Genomic DNA, 12,994 nt, shown 5'->3' with positions numbered 1-12,994 from the left:
CGTTCAGGGGTTCAAATTCAGTAGTTCTTGGTGATCAGAGCAGCAAAATACATTTTGATTTCTGACTCTTAATATCCTTAGAAAATGGTGGAAAAGAGGTAAATAATAAACTTTATCTATGGAGACCATGAAACTTTCACAAGGACAGGTTGTACTGAGTCAATTTAATCCTGATAAAGCTGGGAAATTTTTTCTCAAAAGAGGAAATAATGGAAAGGCAATGAAAAGTTTTCAAAAATCTAATTTCTCAGCAAATATCAACCACTGTAAAAGACAGAAGCACAAATGTTAATATCCTTCTTGTCTAGCTAATTTTCCTATACCTAAGTGGACAAATGATAAAATGCTTTTTTATATATACTTGTAAAACATAGAAATATTGATTTGGAAATTCTGCAGTTGAAAAAAGATGCAGGACTTAAAAAAAAGTGACAGCACTAAAAATGTTTATGAACATGTCCAAAGGGAAATTAATTAGGAATAAAACAAGAAATTATTTTTTAATATGAAAATTATTATTTAGACCTTTTATTGATCTCGTAAATTAAATCATACTTAATCTTCAGAAGTTCATGAATTAACTGCTCACTGATTAAAAAAGATACCTAAATTAAACAATAACGAAATACCATAGTATAAAAGTTCAATAAATTGGGAAAATTTTCTCAAGATGATTTCATCACACATAGGCTTTTTGTTTTCTTTGACAATTACCCTATTGACTGATCATCTACAGATCGTAAACTGTGTTTTCAAAAGTGTTTGTTCAGTTTTCTGCCCACATAAGCAACATGCCAATTATTGTAATAAGCAGCACACTTAGAAATATCACCACTAAAATCATGAACACAGATTTTTCTATGTAAAATTCAAGTTTATCTCCCATTCACGCCTATGTTTTTAAAACTAGATACATGCTTGTGAGTTAGAATACATAAGTATTCAAACTTTGCAGGGTGTCTAAACCTCTTTAGGTTTAGAGACTTCCTTCCATTTGGCACAACCTCAGATGGCCCTGTACACGCTGATGAAGCCCTTCAATTCTACTGTAGGTAGAATTTTTGGGAGTTTTCATTCCTCTGTTCAATCAATATTTACTGAGTGCCAGCTATGCTGAAGACATCATTCTAAGCAGTGGACAACCCTGCGCTCATGGAGCTTATAGGTTAGTGTGTTAGAAAAGCACCAAATTGATAAATAAACTCATTCTTGTATTCAAGTATGGTAAATGAAAAAGAAACAAACATACTAAGAGTACATACTAGTTGGCACAGGAGTGGAATGTAGATTGGAAAGGAAGGATTCACTGAGGAAGTGCTATATTTAGGCTGAGACATGGAAGACAAAGGATAGAAAGGAATAGATTCATGTGAGGGGCAGAAATAAAGGTAAAGAGCATTTCTGGCAGAAGGCTCAGTGTGTAGACTAGAAAAAGAGCCCAGTGCACTGAGAGACCGTGGGGTTTGAGCCCAGGAAGACAAGGAGAATGCTAGAAGATGATGTTGGCTAGATTGACACAGCTTATAATATATTTGGGTTGAAAATAAGATTCTAGCAAAATAAAATATAACAGGGTAAACTATATATAAGACCTAAACATCACCAATCCTAAGTGAGATATAATCAAGCTAACAGATTATATATCAATCAAAATTCACATATCAAAATTAAAAAAAGCAAATTTAATTATTAATATATTTTATTCCTACAATCTAACTTCTATTGTCCTTGGGCAGTCAGCGTTAGGAGAACATTCATCCCATCATGCTTTAAATGTCTTTAAATATTGCTTAGGAAATGATTTGCAGGATTTTTGTACCAAATCTGAATGTTCATCAACTCTTCATGTCTTAAATATAAAATACCTTGCACACTGCTGAGATTTTGGAGGAAAGAGACAATGTAATTTTCCTGAGCTTTGACTACACAACTGTAGAATTCCATTTAATTGGTTGTTAGGAAAAGGATATCATAGAAAACAAGTAGAATTTTAATGGAAAAGTCTCAATTTTGGCTGGGACACCAGGGATAAGGACATTGGGTTACAAACACCCACTCATTCTTCTGAGAGAGAATGAATGAGATCATCAGTCAGTCCCATAACCCTTACCTACCTACATCACTCACCTCACACAGCATACAAGAGCAGGTAAGAGAATATTGTGGAGAGAAGAGATGTATCTAAGAAAAGATATTAGTCAGGTGAAGGAGGCTGCAGGAGCCCCTGAGAGAGTCTATATGCAAGAAGGTTGCTGCCGTTCATTTTCTGAATAGATGCTTGCTGAGCTGGAGAAACTCTCCCTCTCATTACCAAAGCTTGGCTGGACACGTTCATGGAAGCTAGGTCATCAAAGCTGGTGGGCCAATGACATTTATGAGTCAAACAGACACCACTGAGAGGTGTTAAAAATATTTTGCCTAAAAGAGCCTCTCTGAGGACAAGAGAAAAGAAAAAGTACATGAGATATGTGGTCATAGCACAGAAACTGAGGGCCATTCATGAAGGTTAGCCAGAGAGCACATGACCAGCATCCAGGAAATGCCATGTCAAAAGTCTCTTCTTACTAACGGGTGACTCTTATCCAGCTTCTAGACATCCGACTACAGGAAGTATTTAATAACCAATAGGAAGCTACAAATACCACCTACTGAGTAAAACCACTTTCCTATTGCTATTCCTCTCCTTCCCATTCCATGTTCCAACATGGCCTCTCAGTGCCTTGACCTTCTAACCTCCAGTGGTCTTGTCCTTTGCTCTACCTCAGCTGCCAAGGCCAGGACCACATCCTAGACCTGGTCTTTATCGGTAACTATACTCTCCTTAGAGTTTCAAACATCATTCCTTTCTTTTGGCTCATCCTCAGAACATTCTGATCCCAACCATTCCCCATCTCTGGAGGGTGCTCCACACTACTCCACCAACCACATCTCACTGCCCATCACCCCCTCCCTGACTTCATTCCTTCACTTCCCTCCTTGCTGGACAAGTTCAATTCTTCATCATTAAAAATCACTCCCTTACATTATCTTCAACTCCCCTGCCATTTTCAAAAGTAAGACTTCTAATCTTGGTTAATACTAAATCTCTGCCAAACCCAAGCAGCTGAATAAACTAGGAAATGAATAAACAAACAAATTGCAATCATGCTGAGTATTTCTCTTCAAATTCATGATCATAACCCTCAAATGGGTCCTCAGTGCTACCTGGCAATCCTCCTATATTTCTCCAGTTAGTTTAGTTCATCTCTTTGAATGACTATTTCAAATTACCTCCTTTCTCCTCAGACCTCTAATATCCAGATCTTTTTCTCACTCCCTACTGATACCTTTGCTTCTTATTTCACTGAGAAAATAAAAGCCAAGAGCAGAGAACTAACTCAACTGTCCCATTCACCATTCCTCCTGTTACAATGAAAGCAATGTTTGCACTCCAATCTCGATCAACCCCTTGGCTTACTGCCCTGATCTTATCCACTCCTGCAGTTATCCGCTCTGTCCTCCATCACACATTTACCCTCTCTGCTGGAGTAGTCTCATGTGTACACTTTCAGTATTATCATCCATCTAAAATAAAACCTCACTTGAACGCCCCCTCCAAAACCATTATGTACATTCTTTCACAATAAAACTGCTTGGGTTATCTCTCTTCATTGTCTTCCTTTTTCTTTTCCCATTTGCTTTAGAATTCACAATAACTAGGCTTTCATATACACTAACCAAAATCTCTCCTCTTACGAAAGTCAATAATGACTAAACAAATGTCAAATCCATTGGCAATTTAAATAGAATATTAACATGTGTCAGTGAGAGTGAAGTATTTTAGAAAGGAAAACAAGACAAAATCACAACATCTTTGAAAGTAAGAGATCAATATTACCACTATTATTGCAGCCAAAGGCCAGATAAATTGTATGTGAATTTATTGGAATATAATTTCCCATGGATAGCAAGTATGTCCCAGCAAATCTCTAATACTGACAAAATGCTGAGTGTTCACAGAATTTATCATATGTAAATTTTAACAGCAAACCTTCTAAAATCTGACCCACGGATATATCTCTGAGGTCACTGAGGTACCCAGAAATCACATCATTTCATCCACGAATCAGATTTGGTCAGTATTTACAACCTCGCTGACATAGATACATATATGACACTGTATATAACAATTTTTTAGCGTGCATTACGGAAACAATGCCATTTGGTTCCAGTCAGTTCCTTTGGTGTCATCTATACTTCTGATGTACTAAAGGAAACACGAGGGAGAAAAATGCCAGAATGAATAATGCTGTGATAACTGGATAAGAAGTCTGAATGGCAAAATGATCTTCGTCTAAGGGTACAATTCCTTAAAGGTTTGTAAAAGAAACATTTCTTGACATAAAACAGTAACTTACGAATGGAGATCATATAGATAAAAAATACTGAAGCTGGAAATTTCTAATAATATTCTGCAAACACTTATTTTGTAAAGAAGAAATTTCATGCCCAAGAAAAGCAAATCATCTCCAAAAAAGAGTAAAAACTCTCTATACTCTTTCCTTCCGCATTCTCCTCTGAAACAGCTATATTAGCTATATTCTGATGACAACTGAATTAATATAAAGAATTCCAATATCTCTTCTGAGCTCCAAACTTGCACCTTTAGCTGCTTACCTAACATCTTTGCTTAGATCTAGAATATCTAATAGGTATCATAAACTTTAAATAGTTCAAAGAAAACCTTTATTCCCATCCCACTTGAATATATTGATCACCTATTTTTTTCTCATCTGAGTGAACAGGGTTACCCAAGTGCATGAGTCAAAAATCTAGGATTTATCCTTGTTTCTCTGACTCATCTTTTTCACAAATATCTGAAAACGTAATGTGCAGTAGCAGTGCTTTGACACTCTACTTCCCAGGTTATGAAGCACATTACCAATGTCTAGTTGAACAATAACTACCACTTTTTACCGTCTCTGGAATAAAATGTGCTCTTTGTTAAGTTTCACAAAATATAAAAGAGATAAATGGGAACTCCTGGAGCTGGTATTACAAAACATAAATGCATAGAGAGAGTTAACCTCTACTTCTTATTTTATTTTAGGTATTTGACAAAAGCTGTTTTTGTTTAACAGTCAAATAGCCAGAGTGGAAAAAATAGCAATTAACATCGGCAAGAAAAATCTACAAACAAAAGTCACAGAAAACCTGCTTGCCAGGTTTGTCTTATTTCAGATATTTAAAATATAAAGTTACTTGGTGTTATTTGTAAATTTCTTGACTTTTAACTAAGAAGGTCAGTATTTGGATGATGTTGTGTTCTGTGTTTTTGAACTACAAATATGACCATTACGAAGATGGAATGGGCTAACCCTTTCCGAATTTGTACTGCTGCTGAGTGGCCCCAGGTGCAGGGAGGAGCTGTCTGCGTACTCTCAGTGGGGTAGCAGGATCCCTCTTTGGTTGAACATCTGGAGGTGATCCCCCAGCAAAGTTGAGCTGTTGCCTTGCTGGCTAGAAAACACAAGACGAAACATCTGTGTGACAGATAAATGTACAAGCCTGTGTGAATCTCAGCTGAGGCCCCATCTGTAAAACACAGTGAGTGTCATTTGTCTGACACCAGGTGAGTTACTTTGGTGGGGAACCCAGCTGAGATGAAGAAGATGGTGGCTGTGTAACTTCTCCTGCCCCTTTTATCTGTGTTCTTGCTCATTTGTCAGTGTGTCTCTGTATTCTCCATGCTACTGTCCAGCAATCGTATGAACGAACGCTGAGACTGCTGCCGGTAGACTCCGACCATTCTGGGTTTGTAACACACACACTCATACGCACACACAGACAATCTATGGGCCAGAGAGCAAGATAATTTATCCAAATTTCTAACAGGTATTACAATTCAACTCTTCAATTCTTATCAATCCCTGGTAGGGTCATAATTATAGCAAGTCCATAATTTCAATATTTTATATTTTATGTTCTATTGGTAAATGCTATAAACTTCATTAAATATTTAAAGGCTGTGCTGCAAATCTTTACACATTGACCTATTAAGCTCATCTCTATGTAAGTTACATTGTTTGATAAAAGTCTAGAAGTCAACATTAGCATATGTCCTTTTGAATAAAATATCTTTAAATTCTATTTTTTAACTTTTGCCACAGAAATCCTTCTTGTTCCCACAAATATCTTTAGATTCTGAGTGGTAGCTAAAAACAGGAGCATATCGGAAGTAAATTTGTATCTGATAGACATCTGATTATCTGAAATTATCAACAAACCATCAAGCACACGTGTTTGAACGTGATTATTAAACTATGCAAAATGACCTTCAACCCAACTCATCACTTTCTTATTTTGCCTCAGGTTTTAAAGCAGATTTTACTTGGAGAGTGGCGATAGCACAAGTTTTTTTTTTCTTTTAAATAAATGTAAAATTCTTTTGGAAAATAAAATCTTTCCCTTAAGCTCCAAGGAAACTAGATTTAAAAATAATGATAAAATTCTGTCTCAATTCACAAACAGATTAGGTATGTACCAACTGTTCTCAAAAACAACATGCAGAGCTTGGAGGGCTTTCAAATCGAGAGGTCCACTTAGAGAAGAACTCTGCCTCAAGCCAAGATACTCCATGCTATTTTGTTTCTGTGCATTTGGGGAAAATAACCAGAAGAACCAAAATTAAATAACAAGAGAGAAAGGTTTTCTATAGATTCGTTCATTATTCACATAAATTAAAAGTCTAAACTGAAAAACCACCTTTCTCACCAATATTGAAATATGTAAAATTAATCTAGGGACCAAATAAATTCTTAATAAAAACTCGTTTGTTTTATAATTATAAAAAATTGCTGTAGAATTATGCTTGCAATCAAAATATCCTTTTTCTGGCTCTCAAAACATCCTAATAGTTCAATAACTCAACTAAGTGTTCACTTCTGGAAAAGAGACTGAAAATTTCCTTCTCTCAGCTTGTTTGAGAAAGTTACTCATCCACTCTTTATTCATTCAACAATACTTATTGAGCACTTTCTTTATGCCAGGCTCTGGGAAGAGAGTGGTAAGTTAGGCAACCTCTCAGTGGGGTAAACAGAAAATAAGCAACTGAAAACTGGAACTTAATGTGATAGAGAAGGGGTGAGGGTCTGTGTCTAATTTGTCCGAGTAGGGAAGGCTCCTCAGAAGAGGTGAAGTCTGAGCTGAGAGAGATTCTGATACCAAGATCAAACCATGAAAAGACCTGGAGGTCGAACATTCCACACAGAACTGTGACTAGCAAAACTCCTGGAGATAGAATGAGATTCCCCACAGACCAGAGAGGAGGCCAGGGTGGCTGGAGCTTGGTAAGTAAGGGAAGGGACTAGGAGATGAGGTTGGTCAGGGGGCTGAAAGCCAGATGAGGACAGCCTTGTAGGCCATGTAAAGATGTTTAAAATTTATCCTAGAAACAACAGGGGCAACTGGGAAGTTTTAAGGGTACCTACAACATGATAGGATGTACATTTGCAAATGATCACTCTAGCTGCTGTAGAAGATTGGGTTTAGGTGGGCCAAAGAGAAAACAGGAAGACTGACCTTTCAGAACATAAAATCCTCAGCAAGAGGACAAGAATTAGGGGCTTTTCTTAACTAGGATACAAATGAGCAACTTTTCCCCTCTTTACAGCACTGTGTAATTTTATGTTCTTTTATATGACATAATAGGACTTTTCCCGATAACCTTCTTTCCGATTTTCAGTTGACAATACACTTTCTTTCAAAGTTTTCTTTCCTGTCTCTTTAATGGTGATGAATAGAGGCATAATGAGGAAAGGATGCTTTTTCTTTTAGCTAACTCTTGGTGACTGTGGACTGTGTCTCAGCCTAGATAAGATCTCAAAGACCATGATCTTCTGATCACTTGACTTGTAAACATCTCCATTTCTCCCCATTGATCAGTCCCTTAACTTTGGTCAACTGGACAGTGGCGCAAGCTGTATTTAAAATGAATGACCAAGAGTAAAACCTCCAAAATAAATGCCACATAGAAAAGTGGGCCCAGTGTGGCCACACTTTTTAATTTTTCAGGCAATGCTGGAAATCCAGATTTGTAATTGAAATCTTTCTGTTTTTAAAGATTCACCAATAATTCAAATGCTTTATAAGATACCAGACAGGCCAAAGACAGCATTTCAATGGAATGGATCCAGCGCATCCAGACTGTCAGCTTGTGACCTCTGACTATAATCCCTTAAGTCTCTTCTTGATTGAACATTCTATGGTTTAGATCACTTAGGGCTGATGTCTGCATGCTCTCAAAATACACCATCCTTCACAATTGTAATGTATTTTATGTTCCTTACATGGTGAAAAATTCAACTACTTTTCTAGAGGTTGCAGGTAGGGATAGGGACTGACTACAAAGGAGCAGCAAAGGGAATTTTGGAAGTTGAAGAACTATTCTATATCTTGATTGTGGTAATGATTATGATGATATGCACTTATCAAAATTCATGGAATAGTACAGTGAAAGGAATAAATTTTACTGTGTGTAAATTATACCTCAATAAAAATTCAATAACTAACCATAATATTGTTCTAAAGAGAAAACATGATGAATACAAAGACGTGAGACAGCTGAAACAATATTTAGTGGTTTGATTTACAACAAAGTAGCCTGATACGATATTGAGATAAGTGGGAAATGTGGTGTCTTGGACATAGTCTAGCACTTCTAGACAACCATTGTCATTAATGGAATAAGGAAAATAGAGCTATTAGTGCTGTATAAGAATATAAATATTGAATTAGATTTCAGTACTGCTAATCATGGTTACAAAGCACTTTCAGTACATTTCTCATGAAAGCCTCATGAAACCTCTACAATGTGCAGATTAGAGAATTATTGGACAAAGAGGTTCTATATTTTGACCAAAGATGCAAAACTAATAAATAATTGTGCAGGACATTAGAAACTTCTCTTGAAAAGGCTATCAAGCATTCTTGATTTTGCAATTCAAATCAGTTAAGCATTATGTAGAACTATCATTGAATAGAATTATCTATTTGCAGGTCTGTGAGTGCATTGAAAGGAAAGAACGTGCTTTCTTTAATTTCCTTTCCAGTATGGTTGCTAATAAGTCTTTATGGAACATCATCAATGATTCTATGCCAGGAATTATTTTTTAGAACTGAGTTTTTATCAAGTAAATTGATAGCAATAGAGTAATAGTAAATTTAGGATATAGGAGCATAGCCTTGGATGCAATTCTACCTGAAGGAGTGGGAATACTCTAGACCATATGACATTTCAGGGTCCCTATAATCCCTCAGATTTCATAAGTATTTAGAGAGAGGGCAGAAAGATACAGGGAAGAAAAAAATCTAAAATCAGGAACTTATAAGCAATAGTGGTTTTCGTGTCCACAAATCACTTAGCTATATTAAAAATTCCTGAGTAAGACTTAATTATTTCATTCTGTCAAATGAAACTATTTGTCAAGGTTGGGAAACAACCAAATTATTTAGCTTTCCTCTCCCTTTGAACTGCCTGGAATCGACATCAGTCAAACTGCTCACATGGTTTAATTCTCCAGACATTTTTCTTTCCCCTATTTTCCTACCTCACAGTCATGTCCAACTATTGTTTTTCTCATTCGGTAAAAGCGTCTCTGACTAGAGTAACAGTGCAGAGTGAAAAGGGAAGGTCAAAGTCCTTCCCTTCGTCTTCAAATTACGAAAGCAGCACTGGGAACGTTTATGAATGTTACACGTTAATCCACTGAAATGGTCATTTAGTTCCTTTTACAAACACAGGATTTCATCACATCTAATAATAAAGCAACAAGCCATTTTCTGTATATTATAAACCATCAAATTGTAATTATATAGTGAAATGCTTCTATATGAATTCTCTGTGCTGATGTAAGCCGGTATTGCAGCATAAGTGGTTTTTTTGAAGCCCACTACATACCTACACAGATCTATTTACATTGGGCTAATCATGTCAAAATAGCATCTATTTAAGAGTAAAGTCAAAGTTTCTTTTATAAACCTCTATAGATAGATAAATAATCTAGGAGCCTTTTTACTGTTATAAAATTAAGACTGCCTTTCAGTGCTAGCTAAAGTTTTTGGACATACTATCCATCTAATGGGCAAAATGTAATCCGAAATTGGTGATTAAAGACTCTGCATGGAAACAAGCTGTCAAGTGGATAGAGAGAAATTAAACCTGACAACAGTAATGCCTACTTTTCTAAATGAAAGCCCAGTTCAAGTTTCTACTCATCCATTTTTCAAAACTTAAAACAAGGCATTTTCCAACCACCCCATAGATGAGATGCCAACATTTGCATTTCAGTTGAACTTGATGAAGTCAATAGACTTTCAGCTTCAGGCTTGCTCAGAACTCCTGTGAGAAGATGTTCGCTCAATTAAAAAAAAAAAATGGCAACATGACGATATGAGAGAGGAATAAAATGGGGCCTGGCTGTAGCTGATTCTGCACTGCACTCACACTGTACTGTTGGGAAGCCTTATAATCCAACAGAATATCTGAATGTCCCTGTATAAGGTCCATGAAAAAAATAAAACCTTCCTTCCAAGTCAGTAACTGGATGGAGGGCAAGGCATGGAAAGTTGGAAAAAAGGGTTAGGAAAAAGAGATTTTTTTCATCCCAGCTAATCCAAACCAACACCAAAATAGTAATAATAATAATACCTTCTTCTTTTTTTTTTTTTGATTTGTTTGTTTGCTTTATTTTCAATGGTAATTTTTCTACTTTTTGGCAAAAATAAAATTAGGAAAATCTTGTCTCCTTCTCGGTGATAAAAACAACATTGAAGTCATAAGCACAAGTTTAGTTTAAGGACAGGCTTTCGTGTCATACATCCTATGTCGGAATTCCGGCTGTCAGTTGCTAGCCTTGCCACCTCGGTCAACTTACTAAGTCCATTCACATTAACTTTCTTGATATTGAAAAAGAAGTATGTTGTGAAGTTGAAGGAGCTAATACACATAAGAATGCTAGCATGGTGTCCCAGCTCAGAAGAGATGCTACATATAAAAGGGAGCTGGTAGTATTTAAATGATCCCTAATGTATCTACAGAGAAGGTGCTGGGAAGGTGCACAGTGCATAAAAGAAGGAGAGGGAAAGATACACCAGGAGAAATGGGCGCAGTAAAAAAGCCGATTGGTACATGGTCCTCATCTAACGGTTCTTAAAATTTAAGCTGTTGATAGAATTACCTTAATTAAAATAAAGCTAATATGAAGTGTTTACTTGTTTGAGAATATGGAGTGTGACTCAAACAGTGTAAACCTTTTGGAATGTACATGTCTAATAGTTCTTTAAATTAATCTTCCTGGGAAAATATACATTTTGCTCAAGAGTGCACAAAATAGCTTTATTTTAGAACTGCCTTCGGGGATACTTTATAAGGAAAAAATAACACACACACACATTACATGCTATGTTTGTATGTGACCACAGGCATGAAAGAATATAATCCCCTGAGCTGCTGTAGATGGATTATGGGGACAAGGAATGAGTATGAATCATGAAGGGTTACAGGGAATATGTAACATATATGTTAGAAATTATGTCAAGAAAAGGAATATAACAGATACTACTCACATAAAGGGTCAAATTCTCTTCTAAAACCTGATGAAAACTCCCCATTTGCTTGGTTCCAGCATTTCAGCATAATTATATTCATGCCTTGCTTGTCAGACATAATATCTACCTGTTTTAATAAGGGCAACACAGGACATCTGCGTGGCCTCCTCTTTACTGGTCTTGTCTTAGATATATTTTTTATTATGATAAAATAGCACTCATGTCAAAATGCCTAAGTATCATAGCAATAAATATATAATAAATACTTATATCTAGAGTGAACCTTGACATATATAAGATATCATTTCATGATTTATGTGTTTTTTTTTAAAGTGTTGGCTGGTATCCAGTCAGAGGAATGCGTAAGATATTTATCACAGAGCAAACTGAAAGAAAGAAAGAAAGAAAGAAAGAAAGAAAGAAAGAAAGAGAAAAGAAAGAAAGAAAGAAAGAAAGAGAAAGAAAGAAAGAAAGAAAGAAAGAAAGAAAGAAAGAAAGAAAGAAAGAAAGAAAAAGAAAAGAGATGTAAAACAGACAAGACAATCCAGAGAAGTAACTAAACAAGTCTCAAGTCTTATTTCCCCAAAGAAAACAATTTCCTTCACCATGTCCCCTATCCTAATACTTAACACACTACATTACTGTTTATTTGAATATTTCACTCCCCGGCACCCCACACTGCAAGTTCCACGAAGACACTAAATGTTGTTTTCGTAGTGCCAAAAATAGTGCCTGACACAAAGTAAGAGTCCAGTATGATTTGCTAAATGTATACAAGCACAGATCATATTTCATTAAACTAAATACTGAATGAAGAAAGAAGTCTCTTAAAATTTCTGCTCATATAGATTTGGCAGAATAAATATGAAAGATATGAGTATTAAAAATGTATCTAGAGTGATATGAGTATTAAAAATGTATCTAGTTTCTATTTTAACTAGAATTAGAATTCTAGTTAAAATAGAAACTCTTAGGCAAGGGACAGAGATCTATGTCAAATGATCTCACCACAAAAATACCTGAAAATACTTTGGAAAATTTCTGTGTATCATTCAGATAGTGACGTGACTAGAGATTTGCCCTTCTATTAAATAGGCAGTGGTCAGAATTCTTCAAAAATGATAAAAATATCCAAGTAACTGTGTTGCATTTTATTTTTATTAATCATAGTTTTATTTTACCAGAAAATCTGTGGTAATATTTAAAGTCAAAATGGACTTGGAAGAAAATTATCAATACCTTCTTATTTTTTTGTTTGCTTTTTTGTATTTATGAAGAAAATTCTATTTTAGAAACCACTTTTTTCTTCCAATAAAAAAATCCCATAAAGTTACTGGCAGAAGCAACAGTCTTATTTTGATGCTAGTATGAAAAAACTCTTGGTTTTTTTAAAAGGCTCACAAGTCCT

At 35.7% G+C, this 12,994-nt stretch overlaps 1 protein-coding gene across 28 annotated transcripts in view; it reads right to left on the bottom strand.

Annotated features, from left to right (window-relative positions):
* HDAC9 (histone deacetylase 9) overlaps positions 1 to 12,994 on the bottom strand; it is an 829,181-nt gene that overhangs the window by 315,724 nt on the left and 500,463 nt on the right. The gene's annotated exons all lie outside the window — the stretch shown is intronic.

The sequence above is a fragment of the Pteropus medius genome, unplaced genomic scaffold (assembly GCF_902729225.1).
Source record: "Pteropus medius unplaced genomic scaffold, Ma_sr-lr_union100, whole genome shotgun sequence".
Lineage (NCBI taxonomy): Eukaryota > Metazoa > Chordata > Mammalia > Chiroptera > Pteropodidae > Pteropus > Pteropus medius.
This window is presented reverse-complemented; position numbering and strand designations above follow the sequence as displayed.